Source organism: Balaenoptera borealis (assembly GCF_965194805.1).
Source record: "Balaenoptera borealis genome assembly, chromosome: 1".
NCBI lineage: Eukaryota > Metazoa > Chordata > Mammalia > Artiodactyla > Balaenopteridae > Balaenoptera > Balaenoptera borealis.
The window spans coordinates 176,291,999-176,305,942 of NC_138860.1; the positions used below are offsets into that span (position 1 = coordinate 176,291,999).

General features: G+C 42.7%; 1 protein-coding gene and 1 pseudogene across 3 annotated transcripts in view; one reads left to right on the plus strand and one right to left on the minus strand.

The window, feature by feature from the left end:
• LUZP1 (leucine zipper protein 1) overlaps positions 1–13,944 on the plus strand; it is a 79,930-nt gene that overhangs the window by 40,513 nt on the left and 25,473 nt on the right. Inside the window, exons 2-3 of one of the 2 annotated variants that reach the window (XM_082372619.1) lie at positions 11,312–11,376; positions 12,229–12,334. The gene's annotated coding sequence lies outside the window, so the exon portion shown is untranslated. The remainder of the gene's footprint in view (positions 1–11,311; positions 11,377–12,228; positions 12,335–13,944) is intronic. The other variant, XM_082372620.1, reaches the window with a different exon arrangement.
• On the minus strand, positions 5,068–10,009 carry LOC309618702 (large ribosomal subunit protein eL43 pseudogene; annotated as a pseudogene). Its single transcript has one exon. The product of its transcript is annotated as a large ribosomal subunit protein eL43 pseudogene (transcript).

A 13,944-nucleotide genomic window follows, 5' to 3' on the forward strand; every position in this document is an offset into this window, starting at 1 on the left:
GCTGTGGGGCAGCTAAACCTGTGCGCTGTGGGGCAGCTAAACCTGTGCGCTCTGGAATCCGCATGCCACAACTAGAGAGAAGCCTGCCTGCTGTAACAAAGAGTCCGCGTGCAGCAACAAAAGATCCCGCATGCCGCAGCGAAGGTCCCGTGTGCCACAACTAAGACCCAATGCAGCCAAATAAATAAATATTTTTAAAAAATTTAACAAGAATTCTTTAATGTCATCAGATATCTAGTCATTCAAATTCCAGTTGTTTTATCAATGTAATGATTCTGTTTTGTTTTTTACAGTTTGTTTGAATCTGGTCCATACATTGTGATTGAATGATATGTCTTTTAAGAATCTTTTAACCCATAGGGTCTCTCCTTCCACCCACCCTGCTTTTTTTAATATACAGGGTGTCTTAGTTATATGTTGCCGCATAACAAAATTTAGCAGCATAAAACAATATACATTTATTATATCACAGTTTCTGTGGGTTAGGAGCCTGGGCAGGGCTTAGCTGGGTCCCCTGTTTCAGGGCTGCAATCAGGGTGTCAGCCAGGGCTGCAATCACCTCAAGGTGTGCCTGGGGAAGGACCAGCTTCAGAGTTCTCTCAGTGGTCATTGGTAAGATTCAGTTCCTCCAGGGCATGGGACTGAGGCCCTCAGTTCCTTGCCAGTTGGTGGGTGGAGGCCACCTTCAGTTCTTGCCACATGGACCTCTCCAGCATAGCAGCTAGCTTCATCAGAGCAAGCAAGAGGTGGTGAGAGCAAGAGAGAGGCAACAAGAAAAAATTCAGTCTCCTATACCTAATCTCAGAAGTGACATCTCATAACTCTTGCCATATTCTCTTCATTAGAAGCAAGTCATTAGGTCCAGCCCACACTCAAGGGAGGAGCCCCCATAGAACATGGATACTAGGAGGTGGACATCACTGGGAGCCGTTTTAGAAGATCCCCCCGCCCCGAGATGAACTTAAAGAGTCCAGGTCTGCTAGCTGTCAACATATTTGCCTTTTTACCACATTATTGCTGCCACTGGGGAGAAAAGGGCCTTTAACTCCTGCATTCCATTTGCCTCTATCCATGTAATAACTGTTATACCGTTTCCTTCTATGACGGTCTGATAAATGTCATGTTTATATATGTCAGTAACCAGAGGCAGTTGTTAAAAATCGTAGGTAGGATAGGTTGATTGGCTCTGAGCTTTTTTCACTTGATCAAGAAATGAACCAGTCACCAGTCCTTAAAAAAATATAGACTATGTGTTTCACATTTTGCCAGGCCTATGGAGCTACAAAAGGAATATAAAAGGATAAGAAGATAGTCTATAATTATTGTGTGGTATGGACAATAAGTGCAAAAAATGAGAAATCAGCAATAAATCAATTCAGCCAATACTTTTTGAGTACTTTCTGTGTACAAAGCTCCATGTTAAGTGCTGTGGGGAATATAAAACTCAGTTAAGACAACCTTCTGCTCTCTCCTTAGGAGATGATATAAGATAAAGCTATAATGCAAAGTAGAGTGGAAATTGCTCAAGTAGGGAGACGAAGTGCTTTGAGAGTATAGGATAGAGAGGCTTAGAATGTCCAAGCCAAAAGGGCCCTTAGAGATCATCAGGTGTCATGGTCTTTACCATTTTGGGGACATGGAGCCATTTAGCCAGAGAAGTTCAAGAAACCTTGCTAAGATAAGGGAATCAAGTGGAATTAGAATATAAATTTTTCAGCTGCCAGGGACAGAGGGACTTGGGTTGGAAATAGGTAGCCTTGGGTCATAGAATAGAGTACTCCAGAGCTGGGGACTTTTTCAGTCAAACTTACACCTAAACTGGCCAAACGTAGACTCTGTAACTGCTTTGTGTACCTATAATATAACAATAACCATGTTTTATGGTGTGCAGAGTACTTTCACATACATTATTTCATTTGATCCTTTCAGTCTTGTAGTGAAGACAGATTGTTATTTTTGTCTTACAAATGAGGAAACTTTGAGTAAGAGTTTCTCTGAGTAAGAGAATTACAATAATCCTACAAGGGTCCAGAACTAATAAATTGGAGAGTCAAGACTAGAACTCAGGATTCCATTGCCCTTTGTACAGCCCAGTATGTGTGTGAGTATGAGTGCTGTTTTGCTTTTTTTAATACTGAAGACATTGACTTGAGACTTGTTGGCAAGCATGACTTACTAAAAGAGCATGATACAGAGACACAGCCTTAGCTGCAAGAAGGAACTTGGAGGGGGACCCAGGAGAACCTGGCAGGGAGCCTGACTGTTTCTGGAATCCTCCCTGCCCTTTCAGATGCTGCTTGGTTACACCTCTGGCCCCACCCATCCACCTCTCTTAGTACTTCTTTAAAACTCTTTCGGTTGGAACTGGGCAAGTTAATTTCTCAAGGTTCCTCTCCTTTTCCTGGTACAACATAGACAGAGGGAAAAAAGAAACTAAATAAACTTGGCAGAGGATGTAAGGCTTAATCAGAACGGTAATGAGAAGAGAATTGAATTAACATTTATAGGATGTGTTTTATGCTAGGTCTTATGTGCTTAGGCACTTAATGTATATTTTCATATAGCCCTTACAACACCCCCATGAAGTTTAGATATTATAATCTCTATATCCACTTGAAAACACTGAGATTGTGAAGTTTAGTCACCTAACCTGATATGTGACTGAATTATAGTGGGAACCCAGATTCTCTCACTCCTAAAACCGTTGCCATTATACTGTGTTGCCTGGGAAGCAGGCAGGGTGGACAGGGCGTGTGGAATGGAGACAAAGGGAAGTGCTCTAGGGGCTATAAAATGGAAAAAAAGCTTCTTGTTGGGGTAGAAATAACAGTGATCCCCAAATATGCCTTGAAGTTAAAATGGCAGCAGAAAACCTTTTAAACTCAGGCCCTTTAGTAAGAAAGCCCAGTGTTCTGTCTTGACAGCACCAAGTGAACGAATATAGAAGGGTGTTTTTACCTTCCATTGTATGTAGTAAGGGAGATGAGATGTACATGTAAACAAAAACTTCTAGATACTCTGGGCATTTAGGAATCAGTCCAAGGGAAATGGCATCCTAAGTTGGGTGTGAGAGTGTGAAACCTTTGGGGGACTTGCAGCTTTGAGTGCAGCAGTACTCGGATGAGTGCCCCCATTAAACAGAAACAGAACAACTCTGCTTCCTCAGCCCTGCATTCTCCTTAATCCATCACCTTCACTTTCAAATAGCCAAACTTTTCTAAAAAGCTGTTTATACTCACTGCCTCACTCTGCTCACTCAGCCTGCTCTAGTCTGGCTTCTGCCCTTATCATTTCACTGCAACACCTCTTGCTAAGGTAACTAATGTCCTCCATGAAGCTGAATTCAGCAGATATTTTTCGTCTTTAATTTTCTCAGTGAAGTTGACACTGTTGGCCGCCCTTTTTTTCTGGAAGCACTCTCTTCTCTTGGCTCCAGTGACATAACACTCTCTTGTTCTTCCTCATAGTTCTCTGTTGTTTGTGCAGGCTCCCCTCTATTCTTCAGCTATTAAGTGTTCTTCTCTCCCTGGCTCTCCCCTCTCCTCATAGTGGACACTCACCCTGGGTGATCTCATCCACCCCATTGGCTTTAGTAGCCACACCTCTGTGCACATGACTCATAAATGCATGTCTCCAGCCTAGATCACTCCCCTGTGCTGTAGACTCATCTATTTATTGTCAGTCAGGCACTGTTCTAGGCCCTGGGGATATAGTGATGAGCTAGACAGGGAGTGTGGAGGAAGAGACAAGCAATAAACAAATAGACAAACTGTCAGATAAGGTTGAGTGCTAAGGTGAGCATAAGCCAGGGTGATATGTTAGAGGGTGAGAGCTACTTTATATCAGCTGGTCAAGTCTTTATAGAGGTGGTAAAATTTAAGCTGACTCTTCAATGAACAAAAGGAGCCAGCTGTATGAAGGGAAAAGGGAACAGTGCAAAGGCCCTAAGGCAAGAATGAACAGTGTGTGTGCAAGGAACAGGAAGTGAGGAGGGGACCTGGTAGGAAATGAGGCCGGAGAAGTAGATAGGGGTCAGATCATGTAGGGCCTTGTAGGCTATGGTGAGGACTTTGGGTTATTCTAAGTGAAAGGGAAAGCCATTAGAGATTTTGTTGTTTTTAAGCAGGATAGAGTCTTGTTCTGATTAAATTTTTAGAAATTAATTCGCCATTATTTGGAGAATGGGGACAGTTGGTAGTAGGGAGGCTTAAGGAGAGGCTATTGTAATTGGTAGGGTGAGAGCCCAGGAGCTTGGACTAGGGTGCTTAATAGCAGTGTAGAGGGCAGAGGGACAGATTCGAGAAAATTTGGAAGTAGAGTTGATAGGACTTGCTGATGGATTTGCATGTGAGATGTGAGGGAAAGAAGAATCCAGGATGATTCCAGGTGTTCGGCCTGGACAGTTGGGTGAATGTTGTGGCTGTGGACTGAGATGGGGGAAGATTTGAAGAGAATGGGTTTGGGGAGAGAAGAGTAAAAGGTGAAGGCCATCAAGCATATGAGAATACATGGATTTGTGATGTTGATTAGACGTCTAAGTAGAGATGTTAGGTAGCTTGTTGGATATGCTTTTGGAGTTCAGGGGGGTCAGTTCTGGAGGTAAAAGCTTTGGAAGTCATTGATATTAAGTCATGGGACTGGATGAGATTACCCAAAGAAAGGAAGGGTACAGATAAAGAAAAGAGGTCCAGGACTGTCCCTTGTCGAGAAGAGGAGAAGGAGCCAGCAAACATGAATAAGGGTGAGCCAGTGGAGTAGGAAGAAGATCAGGAAAGTATGTTATCCTGGAAGCAAGGAAGAAGGTGTTTTGACGGAGAAAGAATGTTTATTTGTGTTAATGCTATTTAGAGGTCAAAGAGGTGACCTTAGAATTTGGCGATATTGAGGGCTTTGACCCTGATGAACAGTTCTAGTGAAATGTTGAGGATAGAAGCCTGGTTGGAGTGAACTGAGAGTATGAAAGGGGAGGAAATGAAGAGTGTAGACAACTCTTCCAGAGGTATTGCTTTGAAGAGAAGCAGAGACATTGGGGCTGCAGCAGCTGGAGGAAGTGAGCTCAAAAGAGAGTTTATTTCAGTTTTTTTTTTTGTCTTTTTTTTTTAAAATTATTTATTTATTTATTTATGGCTGTGTTGGGTCTTCGTTTCTGTGCGAGGGCTTTCTCTAGTTGCGGCAAGCGGGGGCCACTATTCATCGCGGTGCGCGGGCCTCTCACTATCGCGGCCTCTCTTGTTGCGGAGCACAGGCTCCAAATGCGCAGGCTCAGTAATTGTGGCTCACGGGCCTAGTTGCTTCGCGGCATGTGGGATCTTCCCAGACCAGGGCTCGAACCCGTGTCCTCTGCATTGGCAGGCAGATTCTCAACCACTGTGCCACCAGGGAAGCCCCTGTCTTGTTTTTTAAGATGGGTAATTCTAGAATCTTGCTTCTCAAATGTGGCCTCTGGATCTAATCTGTTCGGGATCTACATGTGCTAGTACTGTGTACGATTTGTACATAGCTTACTTCACACATGACTCACTATTTGGGTTCACCAACTTACTGGTCTACCATTTGAGAAGCCCACTGATCATATGCTTGGATGTTGCAGCAATGTCACCTTGCTACACAGATGTCTATATGCTTACTCTCAATTTCTGTACCTATAATGGTAACAGCTTGTGAGCCAGTGCCAGTTTGTGGACCACTCTTAAGAGTAGTGCCATTCTCAAGCATGTTTGTATGCTGATGGGTATGAGTCTGTAAAGAGAAAAATGATGATGTAAGAGAGAGTGGGGATAACTGCATATGAAGATAAGAGGGAATTGGATCCATAGTAGATATGAAAGGTTGTACTTCATATACCAGCAAAGAGTCTTCATTGTAACAGTAGGGAAAGCAGAGTGCTCGTGTGTTGTTAGATTTGGAGTGGAAGATGACGGTTTGATGTTGCTTCTTGGTGGCAAAGTCATTAGCTGATGGGAGCTGGAGGCTTACTGAAAGGGAAAAAGATGTGAAAGAGTCATTTTGGGGGAATAGAAAAGTGAACCTACTAAGGGAAATGTAGCGGGATTGCTGGCAGCATTGAGGGGGCCCGTTTGAAATTTGTGGTGGTAAATTAAAATGATACCAGTCAACGTAGTTATATTTTCTCTAGAGATACAACGTAGTTTATAACTTTGCTGCTTTGGTGTAGACCTGGAGAGGTTGTTAGTTTGGTTTAACAAGGATTGAAGTTTTACTAGTTGCATGTGAAGAAATGAATTAAAGTTGTTTGCAAGGGACTGATTATGAGGGAAGTGAGGACACCAAGTGGGGGCATGGAATTCCGTTAAATTACTTAACCTTATAGTAGTATCTGTTCAGTACTGATAATAGTATCTGTTTCACAGAGTTGTTACAAGGATTAAATTAATTCATATAAATTACCTAGAACAGTGCCTGGTGCATAGTAAGTGCCCTGTATGCACCCAGTATTGTTAGCTATTATCTCTCCTGGACCACAGAACTAGCCTCCTTACTGATCTCTTGGCATCATCCTTACCTCCTTCCATCTCTTGTCCACACTAAAGCCAAAGTAATCTTTTTGAAATGTACACACGTTACATCTTTTTAACACTTAAATGACTTAAATTATTTGGGTAGTTTAATAATTTGGGCTCCAAAGGCCTGCATGGTATGGCCCTCTCCAGTCTCATCTCTTGTGTCTATTGGTTCTCCCTTCTTTGGTTACACAGATTTACTGTAGTTCTTCAAGCCCACTGTACTCCCTCTTCTACTTGGAACATTCTTACCGCGAATTGGAGCCTTCCTAGACCTTCCCCAGTGGGTCACTTTCTATTAATTGTACTTCACAGATTTTATATTTAATATGATTCTTCAGTCAGTGCTTTTCTGTTGTACTATACAAAATGCCTCGAAGACAGTCTGTTTCTACTCACTGTTTTATCCCCAGTGCTTGTTCCAGAGCTTGATGCACTGTCAGTCAATATTAGAACGAATGAATGAATGAAAGAAAAAGTGAACAAACTACCCATCGACCTCATGTAGGTTTGTGATGTTTGGACTGTGGATCAGGACTGACTTTTTTGAGGGTGAGATCTGAGAGACGATTCCTTAGAGAGGAGGTATAATGGAGAGGAGAAAGCAAAATTCAGGGCAGAAATACGTAGGTGAGAATCCACTTATCAGTAATCACTTATCAGATATGTGACTTCGAACCTTTAAATTTTCCTCATTTATAAACTAAACATGATGGTATTTTCCTGATAGGTTACCATGAAGATTAAATTAGGTAATAAAAGCCCTTTGGTTCCTTTCTCCTTAGGGTGATTTCTGTGACTTGCTGTTTAACTACATTTGCCATTACTTGCTGTAATCCTTGTGGCCCCTTGATACCCTAATTATAGACTTCTAGAGGTTAAAGGCAGCCAGCATGTTCTTCTGATTCAGTCAACTTTGTTAAAGCAGGTGAATAACCAACAATTTCAGGCATGTGGTTCTGTTGCTAAACCCCACAAACATGGGCTAATTGCAAGGAAGCCTGGTCTCAATTATAAACTACTAGTTAGGAAAGGAAACAGCAGAGCCAGGTGGCCTCCTTGAGAGCCTGCATTTACATAGATATGCTGATCACAAACGAGTCTTATCAATTGTTTATTAATACTAAGTTCTTAAGTCCTTTCTTTCCAATTGCAATTTTGTTTATATTTTTGGGTCTATGTTGGGTAAGGCTTCTTTAGTGAGGTGAAGAAACCCTGAAGCTCAGAGATGGGATTACTGGATGCCAGTCCTGCCTCTGTTTCTAGCTTTCCTAAAAGGGTCACAAGTCTCTCAGTCTGTTTGCTCATCTGTCATATGGGGGATAAGAGTATCTTCTTCTCATCTTAAGAGGTACAGGGGTAAAAAGTTATCCTGGGAGAATTAAAAAAAGAAAGACATTATTTTAGTAGCCCTCCATCATAGATAAGTGTTGAAACCTCTATTATTAACACAATTTAAGGATTAATGACAGGACTTGAGAAAAGAGCACTTGCACTGGATTCTCTTCCCTGTGGGCAGGTGTGTGGGTGGGGAGGAAGGGCGTGAGAAAAAGGCAGGGTTTACAGAAATGGACGTGTCTTTTGCAGCTGAACTCCAATATGGTAACCTGAGTGTGGGACGCTGGTCAGTGGTGGTGCCAGGTTAGCTGCTTTCGCCAATCCAGGTGGCACTAGGTTGACTCTCACCAAGCTGCTGGTACTCTTCAGCTGCAAACCACCGACTGGTCCCACCCCATCCTGCTAGCAGCCTGTTTACCAGGTTGGAATTTTGTTGAAGAGACCACATAGGGCAGAAAAAAATGTTAGAATCCCTCCTGGCTTTTTTCGCCAACAATCCTGAGAATGCTACCTCAGCAATTATAGGGGAAAACATGACGATCTCCTTGCTTCTCAGTACACACAGTGGGGCACTAGATTTGACTCTTAGCACTTTGGATATTATGGTTATCTCAGGTGTACGTTTTTATCCTGCCCTCTCATTTTCTACCTTTATACTTTCTTCTTTGCTTATGTTTGAAAGAGTTAATTAGTAGATGAGGGGTGGCCTGGTCCAAAAGAATTGCAGGTAATGGTTTCTCTGTGATCCCTAGTCATTCTGGTTCTCTCTGATACCTATTTTTCTGAAAACAGAAAGTAATCATTGCGTTCACTTAGGTGAAAGGCCTGAGGGTGGTTTTTCTAGAGACTGCGGATGACCCAGTTATTTCAGTTTGATCTGCAAGTTTCATTGACTCTTTTCTCTGTCATCTCCATTCCGTTCTTAAGCCTGCCCATTCAGAGAATTTTTAAATTTCAGATGCTGCATTTCTGTTCTAAAATTTACACTTAAATTTTTTTCAATTTCTCTGCTTTTAATAGATGTTATAATAGCTGCTTTAACATCCTTGTCTGATAATTCCAACATCTGGGTCATCTTAGAGTTGCCCTCTCCTGATTGTCTTTTCTCTTGCAAATGGGTTTAGTTCTTTTAGTTCTTTGTGTAATTTGGGATTGTGTCCTGGACATGGATGCATGTGAATGTTATGTTGTGGAGACTCTGGTTTCTGTTGATGTTTTTGTTTTAGCAGGTCGTTAAGTTGGTTAGACTCAAAATTGCACGTTCTGTCTCACCTGTGGTGGGTGGCAGTTCAAATCTCAGTCCAATTCTTTTGTCCTTAGCTGAGGTCCTTGGACTCTGCCCCGTGTGGACATGGTTCAGGGGTCAGCTGGAGATTGGGCAGAGTGTCACACAGAACCTAGGCTCTCCATCTCAGGCTCTCTTCTTTCTTCTTATTGTCTGTGGCTTCTCTGGTCTCTCTGTCTTCTGGACAGAAAGCCTAGGGTTTAATTTTTAATTGGAACTTCAGCTGGACAACCCTCAGGTCAAAGCTCCAAAAATGGGGAATTCTTTCCCTGCCAGTCCGTTCTTCCAGTTTTTAACTTTTCTAAAATCTGCCAGCCATTGTTCACTTCAGATAGTTGTGTTTTATATTTTATTCAGAGTGTTTAGTTGTTTATCTGTGGGAGGAGTGTACTGGAAGCAGAACTCCCCACTAGCATTTTTATCTGTTATCAAAGTGTTTTGGGAACAAAAGTGACATAGATTTAAGAGAGTTTTTTTTTTTTTTTTGGTTACATAAATTAACCCATTTAGGTTAGCAGTGTTTCAAATGGTGGTGCTTCTGCTGGTCCTTCAATTCCTTCACTCTTCTGATGGCAGACTTTACTGTGGCGGCAGAAATGGTGTTGTAGGTCCAGGCACCACCAGCTACTGTTTTCATGCAGGAGCCACAGTGCCAAATGCCCACAGCTCGTCTCTTCATCTTGGCTTTGCCGCAGAAGGAGCAAGTGTACTTGGCGTGCTGGCTGATTTCAATTGTCTTCACCATTTTCCTGAGGGAGGCACCATAATGGGTCCCATATTTACCCACGATTCTGAACTTCTTGGTGCGTTTAGCCATGTCGCCGCAACCTAGGTCCGAGCCCAGAGAGTAAGAGAGCTTTAATCTTCAATCAAATGAGGATGGACTGATGCATTTCCTTAATGTGGCTTGTGAACTATCTCAGGTGGACTCAACTGGGTTCACTTCAACCAGCTTTGCAGCCTTGGGCCAGTCTCTTCTCCTTGCTGGGACTCATTTTCTCCTCTGGAAGATGAGGCAGTTGGGCTCTTCCATGATCTGTAAGGGTCCTATTATCTCTTCTTCTAGACAGAGAGCACATGCACACAGAACCCTCACTATCACCGCCAACAGTAATAGCCAGAAGCACCAGAGGAGATGCCTGGGGAAGTGATGTGGCTGGATCCACTGGGGTGAAAGGCTCTGAAGGGGCAGCACTACAGAGTTTGAGGATGTTTACAGTCATCCTTTGTTTCTGGGGACAGAGGACCAGTACACTGAGGATGCAAGAAGTAAATGACAGAAGCGAAGGAAAGAAATCATTTGCCCTTAGAAATAAGGAAAGGCTGTATGATAGTTGAAAACAAATCAGGATCATCTGGAGTTCCTGTTTGTTTGGTTTTTGGCAATGTATTCTATCCTGTTTTGAAGAGAATAGGCTTCTGGGCTTTATTACTATGCCAGCAGATTTGGCAGTTGGTGGATGGGGCAGCAGCTTTCAGTAGAGATGCTGCTGTCACTGTTAGGAGTTTAGAATTTTTACGTAGGAAAGGTTCTAGGCTGTGCAAAGGAAGGTGTGTGTGTGTGTGTGTGTGTGTGTGTGTGTGTAAGGTGGGTGGAGGGGCAGGACAGAAGGTCTGTGGGCCAGTCCTGATGCTGTTTGAATAGCAACCACACTTAATCTGCCTAGACTGATTCTTTTTCTGAAGTGTGTGGTAGGGGGGAGAGAGAGCTAAAGCTTCTGCCACGCCCACCCAAGCCATCCCTCGGATGCTGCCCCTGGTACAGATCCTTTTTTCTACTTCTCTTCTAGCTGTTTTCATTGCTTATCAATAATTCTTCTCTCTTAGGTCTTAACTGGCTTCAGACTTCAAGCCCTTGTCTTTTTTAAAGCCAGTTTTAAAAAGCTATCATTTTATTACTACTTCATCTTAATTCTAGCCTTCTAGCTCCCTAGGAGGCTGGAGGTAGGGGTAGATTCTGTATCTGTATGTATGTTACGGGGTTGGTGCGGAAATTGGATTAAAGGGACCAACAGCCTTGGAAGGAGGTCACAGAGTGGTCTGTGGGATATGTAAGGGAGGGATGGGCAGTTGTGATGAAAGGAGGGGGATAGTGTGAGTGTAAGCCGATGTACAAAAGCTTTAGTTTTGCCACTAGCTTAGAAGCCATTTTTCTGTTCTTCCTCAGGACTGGGATGGACAGAAGTTTGACCCAGATCTTCCAGCTTCATTTACTCTTCTCTAATATTAGGGGTAAGATTCAATGGGTTAGGAGGCTTTTCAGCCCTCCTGGAGAAGGCTTATTACAAAACCAGGGGTAAAGTTTGCAGACAGGCTCTGTTTTTGTTCTAATTGATATTGAGTGGTTCAGGGCTGTTTTGAGGACCAAGTCTAGAAGGCACCCAAGTGAGAGTCAGCATGATGACTTGGCTTTTTGTAGTTGGACAGACTTGGGTTTAAACCCTGACTGTCACTTACTCACAAGCTGTGAGATCTTGGACAAGTCACTTGACTTGTTAAAATTTAGATTCTTCATCTATAAGGGGGTAACGTTATTGTGTTATTGTCTGGTGTAAAACATAAAACATATTGCCCAGGGTGTGGTGGATACTTCACAGATGTTTGGTTTTATTATTATTTTTCCTTACGCATATTCCAGAACATCTTATTTTTAGTAGAACCCCAGCTTTAGCCCTAAGCAATTGTGTGACTCACCCTTTCCAAGCTTTAGTTTCCTTCCTTAAAATGAGGGCATTTAACTAGTTGATTTCTGAGATCCTTCCTGAATGTAAGCTGTCATATGAATTTTTAGACTGTTGGGGAATGTATAGGTCTGTTGATTTTAGGAACGACAATGTAGTCTGTCCTGGGACCATATCATCCAGTAGGAAAGGGGAAGTGTCCTAGAGCCAAACTCCCTCTCTCCCCTGAGGAGAGAGTTAGCCAGCTTCCTTCAGACTCAGGATCTGCACCCAGATTCTCCCTTATCTCTTTCTGACACTGCAGTGTATGTGAAGGTTCTTTGGGATAGGCCTTTGGGTCAGCCCAGTCTTGGTGCAATTCATGTTTTACCTATCTTTTCCCTTCTGTTTATATTCTCTCCAGGTCAAGAGGCAACTGCCTTTAAAAGATAGTGAGTGACTGTTGCCAAGACAACAAGCATCAGGGGAGCAGCCAGAAGCATTGACAGAAAGCTTAAATTACCTAAATGGTAAGTATGTTGTACAGTGTTGTAGAGCCACACTGACAGGATTGGGTGGTTTCTGAAGTCTCTACAATTTTACCACCATTACAAGAGAGGGAGGAAAGTCAGTATTTGTTGATGACCTATTCTGAACCAAATACTGTGCTAAATACCTCACATGTTTTCTCATTCAATCCGCCCAGCCAACCTTCAGAAATAGGCCTAGCTACCATTTACTGAATACTTACTATATGCTAGGCATAGTCCTGTTCGACAGACATTATCTCCCTTAGTATTTACACCAGCCCTATGAGGTAAGTGCTGTTATTTTCACCACAAGGAATTGAGCTTAGAGAGGTTAAATGACTTCTCCAAGTTCATACAAGTAGTAGATGGTAGGACTAGATTTCAAACCTGGGTTATTTTCATTGCACTATAATGTTTCTCTTTTGTGAAAGTTACTTTTTGGTTGAGGCAGTGACTGACAACTAGTTCCTTTTCCTAGCCCTTTCCGGATTGTGTATGCCAGTATCTTATAGGTGTTGTTGACTGAGGCAGTGGAGAGTACTAATGAAATAGAAGAAACTGGAGCAGTGAGTGGCCAGAGGACCTAGTGGTCTTGGTCATCAGCGGTAGCTGTATAATAATTAGAACAAGGTTCCCTGGGAAGGAAGAGCAATGGGGCAACCAGAGAATGAGTCTGGGAAATGGGTTCTAGGCATAGGAGTGATTGGACATAGGAAAGGAATCTTAGCAAGACCTCTCACTCTCATGGGAACCCCTCCTGGAAACAGGCATAGTTTGGGACAGACTCTTCTTGAGGGAGTGGGAAACTTCGAGGCAAATTCTTGCCCTGTTAATTGGTTCAGGATTCTGGTTCTGTTCCTTTCCCTGGAGCATTTTTCCTACCCCAGGGAACTGGGTAAGTAATGAAATTCATTTTTGGTTGGGTGGAGTGGCAGCCTGTATTCATTTGTTCATTGATCTTTCTGAGGGTACTTTAGTCTCTCTTTATTGGAGCACCAATGTTTTTTCAATATACTTGGTGAATTAGGGAGGGGGCAGTAATCATTTTCATCAACAAAATTTATTACACATACATCTTATACATAGAGTGTTTTGCTATATACTGGGACTTATGTTCTGATGGTACCATTTACCACGTGTCTAGCACGGTTCTTGGAGCTAAGTGTCCAGCCTTAAACAAAACAGGAAAAAAATCCTTGTTCTCAAGGATTATATTCTAATGGGTAGAAATATTTTAAAAAATGAATAGCTAGATATAAATAAATAAGTAGATAAATAAACAGCACCCATAGGTGATAGTTGCTCAGAAGAACAAAAGCAAGGTAAGGTGGTAAATAGGGAGTGATGGGGAGCTGAGAGATTGTTACTTTATATAAGGTCATCAGGGAAGGCCTCTGATGAGGTGATATTTTAAGCCAAGATCTGAAAGAAGTGAGGAACACACCCAGGGAGATACCTGGGAGAAAAGCATCCCAGGCAGAGGGAACAGCAAATGTAAAAGCCCTGAGGTATGAGTGTGACTTGTTCTGTCCAAGGACCGACAGGGCCGCCAGTGTGCTGGAGTGGAGTAGTCGGGAAAGAGCAGTAGGGGATGAGAGCGGAGAAGTAAT